We start from the raw sequence: 14,525 nt of genomic DNA on the forward strand, positions 1-14,525 counted from the left end.
CCCACAGCTCAGAAAACCACTAGGTGCAATCTATGGTTCAGAGACCAAAATCCAAACTCCCTCCCAGGCTCTGTCAGTGCAGAAAGGCAGAGCTACAACATTGAGTGCCTACCTTTAAAAGTACTTAACCAGAATTACACCAAGGATTGCATGGTTCAAAGCCAACTGTTTATCTGCCAGTACCAGTCCAGGTTAATTTCTGAGGTGAACTTAAAAAAGAAAGATCAATAAACATGAAGGTGGAAAGACTTAGGAAAAAAATAACTGCTGGAAATGGTGAGCCAAGATCTTCAGAACAACTTGTCTCTGCCTGAGGTACAGGCAGGCTGGTTTTCAGATCAGTCACCTACAACTGTGGTGTCACGAAGTGGAAAAATACCACCCAGAGTAATTTTTAGCAGAGAACACCAACAGCTCCTCTCACATTTCACATCCACTGCAACTCCATCCTGGTTAGATTCACTGCCAAACCCTAAATCTTTATTTGATTTATCAGTCACCATTTTATATAGTTAATTCATATGTTCATTAGACAAATCCATCCCCCCAAGGTAATCACTTAAGGTACTGCTGGCATCTCAACATGCACAAATGGGTAATTCTTAATGACCTTCCAAGTTGACATGTTTTTGGCACCAGTTTTCTGTATCCTAATTTCAAGCTGCCTCTCTGGTGCTGTCACAGGGCTGACTTCACTCAGGAAGGAGGACTTGCAGTTGGAGGTTTTTAGTAAGATCGTTCCCGTCAGTTATCTGCAGGATGATTACAGTTATCTCCTTGGATGAAGCTCCCTGTGTTTCCAGCTGTTTCCCAGCATGGGAAGCAGCCCTCTCTTTCAGCAGCCTTGGAGGAGAAAACATTCACATCAGACAGTGACTGGGTTGGTGACTTCTCCAGTGTTTCTACTTACATTTTTTTGGCCTGCAGATGCCTGGTGGGGAAAAAAAAAATAAAAATTGGTAAATAGAGGTCACAGAATCACAGAGTGTTAGGGGCTGGAAGGGATCTCAAATGATCATCCAGTCCAACCCCCCTGCCAGGGCAGAATCACCTATACCAGATCACACAGGAATGCATCCAGGTGGGTCTTGAATCTCTCCAGAGAGGGACACTCCACAACCCCCCTGGGCAGCCTGTTCCAGTGTTCTGTCACCCTCATACTGAAAAAACAATTTCCTCATGTCTCCATGGAACTTCCTATGCCTCAGCTTCCACCCATTGCTCCTTGTCCTGTCATGGGCGTCACCAAGAAGATGGTCATCTAGGCTACTGTTCTGTGTGATGGCCCTCAACTTGCCTTCCTCTTGAGCAGGTCAGCATCAAAGATCTTCTGCAGCAGGTCAATGTAGTGCAGGTGAGTCACAAACCACCAATGTACATATGGCAGGTGTCCAACAAAGGCACCCACACTCTTCACACCTGTGGATGGGTCCATCGCTGGCTGTGGACACCAGGTTTGCTGCACTACAGAGGGATTAGGTCAGCTTCCAGAAAATGCAGGAATGTTTTTCGTGGTTTCAGTTGGAAAAATGGGGTGACCATGAGTCACAGTGATGCCTAGACCAACTCTCATGCAGGCATTATCTCTACTAGGGCTGCATGTGATCTCCATCCCTAGCCTCACACTGCTACTGCTACTGCCACTCAGTAGCAGCAGAAAAAGAGGGGGGATTAATGTAGTGTCTTAAACACAAGGTTTCTGGGCCTGCTAGTATTTCCACAGTACTTCCTAGGGCAGATCCAGGAAATATCAGGTATTTCCCAGATGTTACAAAAGAAGAGAGGGAGAAATGTTGAGGTAGCTGGCATTTCCCAGTGGTTACAAGAGAAGAGAAGAAGAAATGTTGAGGGAACTGGCATCTCCCAGAGGTTACAAGAGAAGAGAGGAAGAAATGCTGGGGAAATGCTGGGAGAAAACTGGGGTAGACACAAATGCCACCATCCACTGAGGTTTGGCAATTGTTTATTATACATTAGGAAGGGACTGAGCTGGGAGAGGAGAGAAAAGCAACAGAAAAGAGACTTCGCTCATCTGGTAGCCTGGCTCCTCAAGGAACATCCACCTGGGTGAGGGACGGTGGGTGGTGGAAGAAGGTGGCAGAAGTGGGCAACCTGTGTCCCTCCCACGCACAGCAGGCTGCCAGCAGCGCCCAGCAGCCTGTGGAAAGTTGAAGCAAAGAAGTTTGCATCCCTTCCTCAGGAGAAAAAAAAAAAAAAAAAGAAGAAAAGCACAGCTCGGGTTGCAAATCCAAATGTATGGACAAAATGTAAATGCATTGTGACAAGCTGTACGGGGAATCAAAACACGGAACAAGGAGCGTATGTTTCTCTTAGAGAAATGTCCTTTATCTCGCAGGCAGAATGAAGTGCGTGGCATTCAAATGTGAGGATTTTTACACACTTTCATGAAATACTAAAGAGAAACCAAAAAAAAAAAAAAGAAAAAAGAAAAAAACCCAACAAAAACTAACACAACCCCACAACAAGAAAATAACCCAAGTCCGTGTCACTTCTCAGCTAGTTTGGTTATTGCTGCTCCTGAGTACTGTAACATATGCACTTTCCCTTTTGAAAACGTATCAGAGTTGTTATTTTGGGGGTGGGATAAACTCTTCCCCATGCATATCTTATGTTCCAAAGCCAAGAATGCTGAAGAACCTGCTCTGGATCCGCACATCAGATGCATAAGTGATTAGTGACAAGTGACACAGAAACAGAGAATGTGCTGTGTTACGATGAATAATAAACACGCGCAATTTATGCAGGCAGAGCGAGCGGGGAGATGGCATCCTGAGCTTTTTCTTTTCCACATAAATAATGTGAATCCCTCAGCAATGAAGCCAGCCTGGACCAGGAGTTTCTTCAGCCAGCAAGAAGGGATCACCCATGGGCAGGAGGGTGATGGTCATTAATTGTCTCCAAGTTAGAATCAAGGCGGGGGGGGGGGGGGGGAATTCACAGTGGGCAATTTTTATTTTTCATTTTGTGGGAGAAAGGAGCTTTTAGCAAGGAACAGAAATGCTTTTAGCAAATAGTGGAAAAAGGTTAGTTCACAGAAAAATGTTTGTGTTTTTTTCTGCTTCTGAGGTGTTTGGAGAGCATTACTACAGCGTGCGATGTGAAAAATTGTCTTTACAATAGGATTGGTGGCAGCACCTATCTGAAAAAAAGTAACAAATAATTGATTTCTGAGTGAACAAACTCAGCTTCTAGGTGGAGTTCCTCCAGGTGAGAGCATCCCCCTGGGAGGCTGGCAGGGCTGAGGAGAGCTGGCAGCAGGGTTTCAGAAGGGCTGTGGTGTACCTGGTGGGGGGAACCTCACCACTCCTGCAGTTCCCATTAGCAAAACCAAGCATAATCCCTACAAAATGCCAACCCAAAAGCCAAAGGACATTTGTCCTTAGCCCAGCTCTTGCGTTTTAAGTCATGTGTGTCTGCCACACACAGACACCAGAGATGTTGGGTGATGGCCACATGTGCTCCCTCATCCCTATATTCTTCAGCTTCATGTTCAGTCAGAGGGACGGTCCTGTTGGGCCATTGGAAGCTCCAGCAACATCCCCGCTTAATCATCTCCATTTCTGAATCACAGAATTGTCAGGGTTGGAAGGGACCTCAAGGATCATCCAGTTCCAGCCCCCCTGCCATGGGCAGGGACACCTCACACTAGATCAGGTTGCTCAGAACCCTGGCCTTAAAATTCTCCAGGGATGGGGCTTCTACCACCTCCCTGTTCTAGTGTCTCACCGCCCTCATGGTGAAGAACTTCCTAACATCCAATCTGAATCTACCCACTTCCAGTTTTGCTCCATTCTGCCTAGTTCTGTCACTACCCAACATCCTAAAAAGTCCCTCACCAGCTTTCTTGTAGGGCCTCTTACAGTACTGGAAGGCCACAATAAGGTCTCCTTGATGCCTTCTCCTCTTCAGACTGAACAACCCCAACTCTCTCAGTCTGTCTCCATAGGACAGGTGGTCCAGCCCTGCCCCTTGCTGCCCTCCCACATATGATCCAGCTTCCAGGGAAAAGAGAAAGCCTTTAAAAATTATTGTTAAAAAATACCCCAAATGCCCCTGCCACTTCACTCTGCACATTTATTTTTTCCCTGGATGTCCTGGCCTGCCAACTCTGAGCATGCTTCACTCTCTCTCTCTCCCTCTCTCTCTCTCTCATTTTTACTCTCTCTCTCTCTACACTTCCAGAAATGTGCACACTTAGATAAAAGTAGAACTGAGAGGGGGAAATGCATATTCTGCTAAACAGGAAAAAAAAAAAAAGTGGAAAAAAAAGAAGTTGGGAAAAAAAAGTGTCTGAAAGATGGATGCATAAAGAAATCATACCCGGACTTTAACTCCAGGCTCGCATTATATAAAGCGAGCTGTGATAATTGCCAAGCTCCTCCAGATTAATAAACAATTACCAGAGTAACTACCCCCCTCCTGTGAAACCTGTGCTCGTGAATTTTTAAAGCATAAATGGAAACACACACCGGTTGAAGAAGTCTCCTCTTTATTTTGTTCCTGGAAGACAAGGGAGACAGATCCATTAAAGGATCTCGTCAAGATATTTCCTCCTCCGCTGGCTGCTGCAGCCACCCTCTGGACAAGCCCCATGTATTATGTACTGACTAGGAAAGTCCATTACGAGGGGCTGTGGGCTCACACCCAGCTCCCCTGGTGTGCTCACACCTTGCTTCCCCAGGGGTTTTGAGGTGATGAGATGCTCCTCTTGACTTACCAGAATTTAGAGGCTTAGTGGTCACAGCTGTCCCTGTTTCCTCAGTGGGCTCTTTTGTTTGTTTGTTTACAGAGAATATGGAATGTTAGGATAGGATAGGATAGGATAGGATAGGATAGGATAGGATAGGATAGGATAGAATTTAGAATAGAATGGAATGGAATGGAATGGAATGGAATGGAATGGAATGGAATGGAATGGAATGGAATGGAATGGAATGGAAGAGACCAGACCAGACCAGGTTGGAAGAGACCTTCACAATCATCGTGTCCAACCCATCATCTAACACCATCTAATCAACTCAACCATGGCACCAAGCACCCCATCAAGTTGTGTCCAGTTCTGAGCCATCCAGTTCAAGAAGGGCCAGGAATTGGTTGAAAGAGTCCTGCACAGAGCTACAAAGATGGTGAAGGAAGTGGAACATCTCCCTGCTGAGGGAGCTGAGGTTCTTTAGCATGGAGAGGACAAGACTGAGGAGGTGACCTCATTCATGTTTATAGAGATGTGAAGAGCAGTGTTGGGAGGACAAAGCCAGATTCTCAGTGACGTCCAGTGGCAGGACAAGGGGCAATGGGAGCAAGCTGGAACAGAGGAGGTTCCATGTGAGCATAAGGAAAAACTTTTTCAGTATGACTGTGACAAAGCCCTGGAACTGGCTGCCCAGAGAGGTTGTGAAATCTTCCCTGAACACAGTCAAAACCCACCTGGATGCCTTCCTGTGTGGCCTACTCTAGGTGATCCTGCTCTGGCAGGAGGGTTGGACTAGGTGACTTTTCAAGTTCCTTTCCCACTCCTAACATTCTGTGATAACATGGAAAAAAAACTTTTGGGTTGATTTTGTGGGATCACAAGGGAGAAAGGCAACTCAGTCGTACTTTTGCTTAGATACTGTGTGAGGCAGTGCATACATCCAAATCCAGCCTTCCACAGCTATGATTCTTATTCCCAACATATCCTTCCAGTGTCCCACCTAGCTCTCGTGACAGTGTTCCACATCAGTTCCAGTTTGGGGCACTTCAGCATAGGAGATATGTGGAGGTGCTGGAGCAAGTGCAGAGGAGGGCAACGAAGCTGGGGGAGGGTCTGGAAAATAAATCTGATGAAGAATGACTGAGGGAGTTGGGACTGTTTAGTTTGGAAAAGAGGAGGCTGAGTGGAGACCTCATTGCTCTCTACAACTGCGTGAAAGGATGTAGAGAGATGAAAGGATGCTGTAGAGAGGCTGGTGCTGGTCTCTTCTCACGGGTAATTAGTGACAGAACAAGACGGAATGGCCTCAAGCTGCCAGTGCAGGTTGCTCAGAATGACAAACAACTGGGTCCCAGGGATGGAGCATCTACCACCTCTCTGGACAAGCTGGGCCAGTGTTTCACCACTCTCAGTCTCAGTCTCCCTCTTACAGTTTCAAGCCATCACCCCTTGCCCTGTCACAACAGGCGTTGCTCAAAAGTCTGTCCCCTGCTTTCCGATCAGTGCCCTGAATCTCGTGCTCTGCTCTTGAGGCTTTCAGGCAGCTGCACCTGGCTCTGCTGCACTTTGTGGGTGGTTCGGTGAAGCACAAAAAGCAACATATCAAAATGGCAAATAACACGATTACGTATCAACCTGTTGATAATTCTGACAGGAAAGCTGAAAAGCAGCACTGAGTTAAAAAATACTGTTCAGCCTTCCTGGTAATGGTCTAAAACCTGAGGTGAGACCTCCACGCTTCAAGTCTCAGCTGCTTCCTTCTGATAATTCTGATGAGTTGTAATAATATCCCCCCCCACACACACCCCGAGCCCTTTTTTTCTTTTTCTTTTTTTTTTTTTTTTGCCAGAAAGTGTTTCTACAGATGCTCCAGGAGTTAGCAAAGCCATTAAATCCTTGTGGATTGAAGGTAGAAAAAAAAAAAATTGTATGTATTTTAGACTCTGAATGATCTTCCTATAGCAATTTTAAGCGGGGGGGGGGGGAGGTGGAGGGTGGTGGAAGAAAACCTACGAAGAATTCTGCAATTTTAATCTCCTCAGTAGCTTCCCATTACTAAACAAGCAGAACGCCACAGCACAAATGTGGATGTTACATGTCATCTTGATCTGCTGCTTTTTTCTTTCATTAAAGCTTTAATGCAGCAATTATGGCTACGTTGCCCTATAAAAAAAGGAAAAGGCAGTTTACTTTAAAAAGTGAAATTGCATAGCCTACTATTTAATTATACACAAATGTAAATGGCCTATTTTTCCATAACTGGTTATTACAGCACTGTTTTACTTTCTGAGTTTTCACAATCTCTAAAACCTACAACGCTTCCTGCTATATAATTGTTTTGCTACATTATTGTTTTCATCTTATTTTTTCTTTTAATGTGAGTGCAGCGGGATAAATCTTGGTTTTAAGCCAGCCAGTACTTCATCTACTTAAGCTTTTATAGATGAAGATTGCTGTAATTATCAGAATACCCGCTTATTTCTGAAGTATTATCTTGGCAACCTGCTGGCATTTACAACCAATTAACAAGCTTTGCCCATTAGTTGCATAAGGGGTATCACAGAGTAAAGCCATTGTGTGCTAATTTTCTATTTTAGATAATCAGTTTGGCCATCCAAAATGGAAAGGGGAAGAAAAGAAAGGTTTGACACCCAGTGGCAGGCACGGAAAAATGACTACATGCCTCCCAGAAACAAAGGTATCCAGCGACGGCATGATTGCTTCACTGTCGTCACCGCTGGGTTTTAAGTACTCCTTCCCTTTGTCTCTTTTGGAAGAGAAAATAGAAAGTACGGCTTCAGCAAAGTAATCACGTCCTCTTTTTTTTTGTTTTTTAAACAGACTGGCTTCTCCCTCTGTCCTCCCGGGCTGGTAATTTCACCAAATTGTACAAGTGTTAAACACGGTTTCCAAAAAAAAAAAAAAAAAGAAAGAAAGAAGAAAAAGAAGAGCAAAAAGGGAGAGAGAGGAAAAGACCTGGGGGCTGCTGGAAATGGCAGCTTTCCCCTCCCCGTCCCGGGGCTGTGCAGAGCCCCTCCGGCTCTTCTCACCAGCAGCGTGTGTGGTTAAAACCTTGTGCTGGGGACTTTAAACAGGCAATGCTATGAGCAAATTGGGCTCCTGGCCTCCTCGGGCTCCTGGCTGCGAGCTGCAAGCCAGCCCCGGCCGTCTCCTCCTGCCCTGGAGGTGCCTGGGCCAGAGGAACTCCCGGCAAAGGGATGCTGCTCACTTCTAAATATAAAGCTGTGACTGTTCAGGGCATTTTTGTTAAACTCTGGTGAAGGCAGTTTCCTTTCTCTGTTGCCTGGTGCAGAGCAGGGAAGATGCACCCACCCCGTGAGTCCCCTGGGCAGGGGGATGCACCTGTCTCTTGTTACCATGCTGCATCCCCACAGCTTCCCCCAAAGTCTTTGGCCCTGCCAGGCTCATCTCCAGAGCTGCCCCATCAGCATCCCAGCTCCACTGTGCTGCCCCATCTGCATAGCCTTTAGTCAGGTCCTGCCTTAACCATGGGCAGTGTACCTCAAACCTGGCACAAGAGGGATGTGGACACAGCCTGATCCAGCACCCAAATCAGCACTGTGGGCACAGCCTGCTCCAGCACCCAAATCAGTGCTGTGTGCATGACCTCCTCCAGCACCCAAATCATCACTGCAGGCACAGCCTGCTCCAGCATTGTTCTGTCCCTTTCACCCACTGCCCCATAGCAGCCCCAGCCCCACCTTCGCATCCCACCCCTGCTGCCCAACCCACACCAGACACAGGCTCCCTCTTTCTCCATCTCCCGCTGCCCCCAGGCTGTCATCTTCTCCTGCCTATGCATCGCCAGCCCAACCTGGACCACAAAGGCCCCCTCCATGCCAAGGCCATGCAACAGCAGGCAAGAGGGGGCACAGCTCCAGCCTGGGGAGCCTCAAGGTATCCACAGAGGATGGCATGATTACACTGGAGGCAGCAGGGCTTGCCTGCATAATTGTATATAAAATGTGCTGTTAGACCTGGTAGAGATGCCTGCCTCTTGTAATCAGGATGGAAGCTAATCAGTTTACAGAGAAGCACAGCCCTTTAGAGCGTGGTTAGATCGCATTTACTCCCTTGAACAGAACGGGTGAGCGGTTCCTGTCGTAAAAGGGTTTTATAGAACGCAGCAAACCGTACGCCGAGACGTGGTTTATTTGCCTCCTGTGGTTTAGATTCATATTTTGCTTCGGCATAAGTTAAACAAAATTAAGACTATGATTATGCTAAGAGGATGCAGCCAGTAAAGTAAAGATGGAAGGCGTCGAACTCCTTGAAGTCATAAAGAATTATCAACTGTGCAATTAGTAAAGCCTGAGCATATACAGTGAAGTCTATTAAGCCATAAATGAGTGAGGAAAAAAAAATTGTGCTTGGCAATTTCCTGTGTATATTTGTCTTAATTATTCTAAATTAGTTGCTATTGGCTACACTCATTAGAAAATTTAAGATTTAAGTAAGGTACAGCATCACAGTATCACAGTAGCACAGTACATTAGAGGTTGGAAGGGATCTCCAGAGATCATCAAGTCCAACCCCCCTTTCAAAGTAGGATCACCTAGGGCAGCCCACACAGGAATGCATCCAGGTGGGTTTTGAATGTGTCCTGAGAAGGAGACTCCACAGATTCTCTGGGCAGCCTGTTCTAGGTCTCCATCACCCTGCAGTAAAGCAGTTTCTCCTCATGTTGAGGTGAAATCTTGTGTTCAAGCTTGGACCTGTTTTTTCTTGTCTTACTATTGCACACCACCAAAAAGAGATTGGCCCCCTCCACTTGATGCCCACCCCTCAGATATTTATAGACATTGATCAGATCCCCTCTCAGATTTCTCTTCTCAAGACAAACAGCCCCAGGTTTCTCAGTCTCTCTTTATAGGGGAGATGCTCAAGTCCCCTAATCATCCTCATGGCTCTCCTTTGAATTCTCTCCAACAGGTCTCTGTCTTTCTTGAATTGTGGAGCCCCAAACTGGACAAAGTATTCCAGGTGTGGTCTCAGCATAAACCCCTTCCTATAAAATTAATTCCATTATATAGCCAAACCATTAAAAAAAAACCAAAACAAAACCTTAGGCTATTGGGGGAAAAAGAAGGAAGAAGGGACAATGAGCAGAGGGACAGGCTTGGCTCTGAGCACCTTGCAGCCCCAGGCTTGAGCACACTGAAGCCCCTCAGCTGCTGGAAAGGAGCACAGGTCCTCGTGGCCCTGCCTCCTGCCAGCTGCAGCAGCATGAGAGCTCACAGATGTCCCCTTTATGGGCACCTCTGGATATTTCCTTCTCCATCCCACATATGGCCTGGCCGGGGGGCTGCCTGCAGTGGGGCACCATGCCAACAGCTCAGCAACACTACCAGAAGACTGTTGAGGTTTCCCCTCTGTGAAGATTATTGCTGAAACTCAAAATGAAGGAAAGAAGGAAGAAAGGAAGGGAGGAGAGAATTCAGAAGGAAGGAATTCAGAAGGAAGGAATTTGTAAGGAAGGTAGGAAGGAATTCAGAAGAAAAGAATTCAGAAGGAAAGAATTTGGTAGGATGGAAGGAATTCAGAAGGAAGGAATTCGGAAAGAAGGAATTCAGAAGGAAGGAATTTGGAAGGAAAGAAAGAATTTGGAAAGAAGGGAGGAACTTGGAATTCAGAAGGAAGGAATTTGGAAAGAAGGAATTTGGAAGGAAGGAAGGAACTTGGAAATCAGAAGGAAGGAATTTGGAAGGAAGGAACTTTGAATTCAGAAGGAAGGAATTCAGAAGGAATTTTGAAGAAAGGAAGAATTTTTCCCAGCCTTTCATTCTTGAAGGACCCTTGAGAGATGGAGCTTATCCCAAGCTAGAGGAGACCATTTTTGTGCATGGTCCTGACATCTATAATCACAGAATCAACCAGGTTGGAAAAGACCTCAGAGATCATCAAGTCCAACCTATTACCTAATCCCTAACACCTCCTGACAACTAAACCATGGCTCCAGGTGCCACATCTAATAATTTTTTGACCACCTCCAGGGACGGTGACTCCACCACATCCCTGGGCAGCACATTCCAATGGCAAATAACTCTTTCTGTGAAGAACTTTCTCCTCACCTTGAGCCTAAACCTCCCCTGGCACAGCTTAGGACTGTGTCCTCTTGTTCTGGTGCTGGTTGCCTGGGAGAAGAGACCAACTCCAACCTATCTACAGTATCCTTTCAGGTAGCTGTAGAGAGCAATAAGATCTCCCCTCTGCCTCCTCTTCTCCAGGCTAAACAATCCCAGCTCCCTCAGCCCCTCCTCACAGGGCTTGTGCCAGGGCAGCACGGCAATTTACCTAGAGCCAGCCAAGGTGCTCTGAGAGCCCACTCCGGTAGGCAGCAGGGCCAATGTCCAGCAGAGGTGTCCCTACTGCCTGCAGGCACCACAACACTGCCCCTGGCACCAGCAGGCACTGTCACAGGGTGGTACCATGGTGCTGTCAGTTGTCAGGCTCTGTGTGGTCTTCTTGGGGTGCTTTCAAGATGTTGCAGCTAGCCCAGGGTAGGAGTGAAATGAAGTAATGGACTTCAGCCAGAAAGGAGCGTTTCAGAAAAGCCAACATTTTTATTCCCCAATGTTTTGCACATTAAAAGTTCCAATTCCTTGTTCTGAAATGTGATTTGGGGATCACTTGTAGAGGCCTTTCCTTTGATTTTCAGAATAAAGATGGTTAAAACCAAAAGGCATACACCAGCAGCTTAGACCTTCTTTCCGGGTTTTCATTTTGCTAACAAGAAACCTGTAATTTAGAGGTAGGTTTGTTGGGGTTTTTTTCAAAGTCTCAGGCGAGCTATCAAACCAAAACAGCAGTTATTTGCCCAGCTTTAATTAAGTTATTCTCAGCCACAATGGCCTTACCAAGATGATGACAGAGGTGACTAGAAAATAGGTGAGCAGAGAAACTCTCACCAGGAAAGTGAAACAGTACCAAAAAACCTTCCCTGTGATGTATCCTTCACCTGCAAGTGAGGAGACACATTCCTCCAGGACTCTAATCTCCATCACTAATATTATTATTAAATATTTACATGCCACCCTAAGTTTGCATGACACTTTTCAGAGATAAAAGATGCTCTCACTGCGCTGAAGATCTTACAGCTTACATCAGACAAAGAAAGCAAGCCAAGTTCGCAGAAAGAAAACATGAGATGAAGAAACAGATCTAACACTGGTGACCCAAAAGCATTTTTAAATGTTAGCAGAGCATGGGGCCAGGGCTGAGCAGAGGTGACAGCATCAAGGCCCATTTGGATTTTAGAAGCCTTTCAGCCATTAGAAACCTTTCAAATTCATTATGGCCACACACCCTTGTACCTAGCCCAAATAAATACAATAGCAGCATCCTGTAACCCCTAGAATATACTTTCTGTCTGACTTGTCTGAGGAACAGCGAAGCTGAATGCCACAGGTCAGCCATGCATTTTCCTGGGCTGCATAACTGGGAGAAGGAACAGAACACTGCATCATGCAGCTGAAAACAGAAATGAGAGTTGTCCATTCCTTCAGCCTGGGTTTCCTCCATTTTGCTTAATTCCTTAACTTCATTTCTGATCATGCAACTAGAGAGCCCTGCTGAAGTCAGCCTTCCCTGTCAAGACCTCTTCTGGGTGTCCCCCCCTAGCCCTTCACCTACCATTTTTCTTCACAACCATGGTGATCAAGAAAGAGTATTTCTGCATTTTTAAATGTATAAAAGTGTTCCTCGCCTGATCAGCAGTGATGAGAGCTTTCCCCAGATCTCCTAGAAAATAGAATCATAGAATCATTTTGGTTGGAAAAGACTTATGAGATCATCAAGACCAACCACGGCTGGTCCTAAATTGTGTCCCTCAGCACCATATCTCTATCTCTTTTAAACACCTCCAGGGATGGGAAGTCAACCACTTGGGGAGTTTTTTCCAGTGTTCAAGAACCCTTTCAGTGAAGAAGTTTCTTCTCATATCCAACCTAAACCTCCCCAGGTGCAACTTGAGGCCATTTCCTCTCATCCTTGTTACTAGGGAGAAGAGACCAATACCCATTTGGCTCTAACCTCCTTTCAGGGAGTTGTGGAGAGCAATGAGGTCTCTCCTCAGCCTTCTTTTCTACAGACTAAACAACCCCAGCTCCCTCAGCAGCTCCTCACCAGACCTGTTCTCCAAGCCCTTCACCAGCTTCGTCACCCTTCCCTCGACACATTCCAGCATCTCAATATTCTTCTTGGGGTGAGGGCAAGAAGCAGCATCACACAGACACATCTAGAGGCTCCTAGCAATTCAGTTAGATTAATTTGCTTTGGCTATTCCATTATTTTACTGTAGTCCTTGTATAGTACTTAAAGAATCGGGCTAAGCATTCTGCATTAGACACACAAACAATGCTTCTGTACATCGGTGTGGGTGTTGTGAGACTTCAATTCGTGTTTGTAAAGTGCTTTCAGATCCCCAGAAGAAAGGCACTATAGAAGTGTGAAGTCTGATTATTTCACAGCATACAAAAGTAGAGGTGAAAAGAAATATTCTCCTTGCATGTTAAACTACTGATCTCAACTCCTGCATTTAAAAAACCCAAGAAGATAAGAAAGAAAAGAATTCTGACCATGAACCTACTTCAGGCTTCCCCTTTGCCTTTTTCATCTGATTTCTGGTTGAGTGAAATAATAAACTATTGTATTGCTGTAAACTCTTTGTAAGTAGATTTGACTAAGACAACAGAGTTCAGTGCCAGCAGCTACTCTGATCATTCTTTTAAATGGAAATTTACCGTCTGCTGCATCACATGGAAAAAATATAGAACTATTTTTCACAGCTTGTTCACTGAACAGATTATTGGAGAGAAGGAAAAAAAAAGTAGGGAAAAAAAAAAGGCTTCATTTTTCTACAGATCCCAAATCTCAGCATAGAAAGTCTTGGCAATTTCCTTTTGAGAGGAGACAGATTTCACTTTCACATTGATTTAACAATGAGAAGCGTGTCCAAAATGAGGGCCTGATTCTGAACACTTAAATGGTTGGCCACGGTTGATTCGCTAGCTTATCCATGGGAGCAAAATTACTCACATCCCTAAGTCTGTGCGGGATCTGGTCCTAATATAGAACTGGTTCTTGATGTCATAAAATCTTCTTTAACAGCATCTTGTGTTACATTTAATTTATTTCACATGGCCTCATAAAATAAGATAAAAGCTTGTAATTCTAAAAGTCATATAAAGAGGATGGGGAGAAGCAAAAAAAAACCACCAACAAAAAAAGTCCTACCATCTATTCATGTTTATTAAGTATTATCTTCATGCAGCTTGGAGAGCTTTAACTTCAGGATTCCCAATTTTTATTTATTTAAATTTTTTTGCTAATCCTAAAAGCAGTCAGCAAGAGCTGCCAGTGAGCAATACAAACAGATTACAACACACACGCTTTTTGGAGAATCAAGACCTTCCCAAAGCTCTTTCCCAGATGGGTCTTCCCTTGCAGCGTGTGCTAAAGGCACAGAGCCTTACAAAGGCACCTCACCAGCTTACCTTTCACCTGGGCAGGACACAGGGAGGCAATGCCCTGCCTGGTGGCCAGGGCAGGATAACTGCATGGTCTGATCTCCAAAGTCAGGCACAAAACCCTCAAGGTGACAGGGCAAGAAAAGTCATCTAGCTGCAAGCATGGTTGAATCTGACAGTGACCTAAAGAGTGCACGAGCAGCTCTCCAGTTTACCTGTTCTTAAATATAGAGACAGACTCCAAAGTCATCTTCGAATAATCTAAACAGAAAAGCATCTTCAGGGACGTAGAAGGCCTCACCCTTCTTTAAATGGAGCTTGTGGGG

This window comes from Dryobates pubescens, chromosome 2 (assembly GCF_014839835.1).
Source record: "Dryobates pubescens isolate bDryPub1 chromosome 2, bDryPub1.pri, whole genome shotgun sequence".
Taxonomy (NCBI): Eukaryota; Metazoa; Chordata; class Aves; order Piciformes; family Picidae; genus Dryobates; species Dryobates pubescens.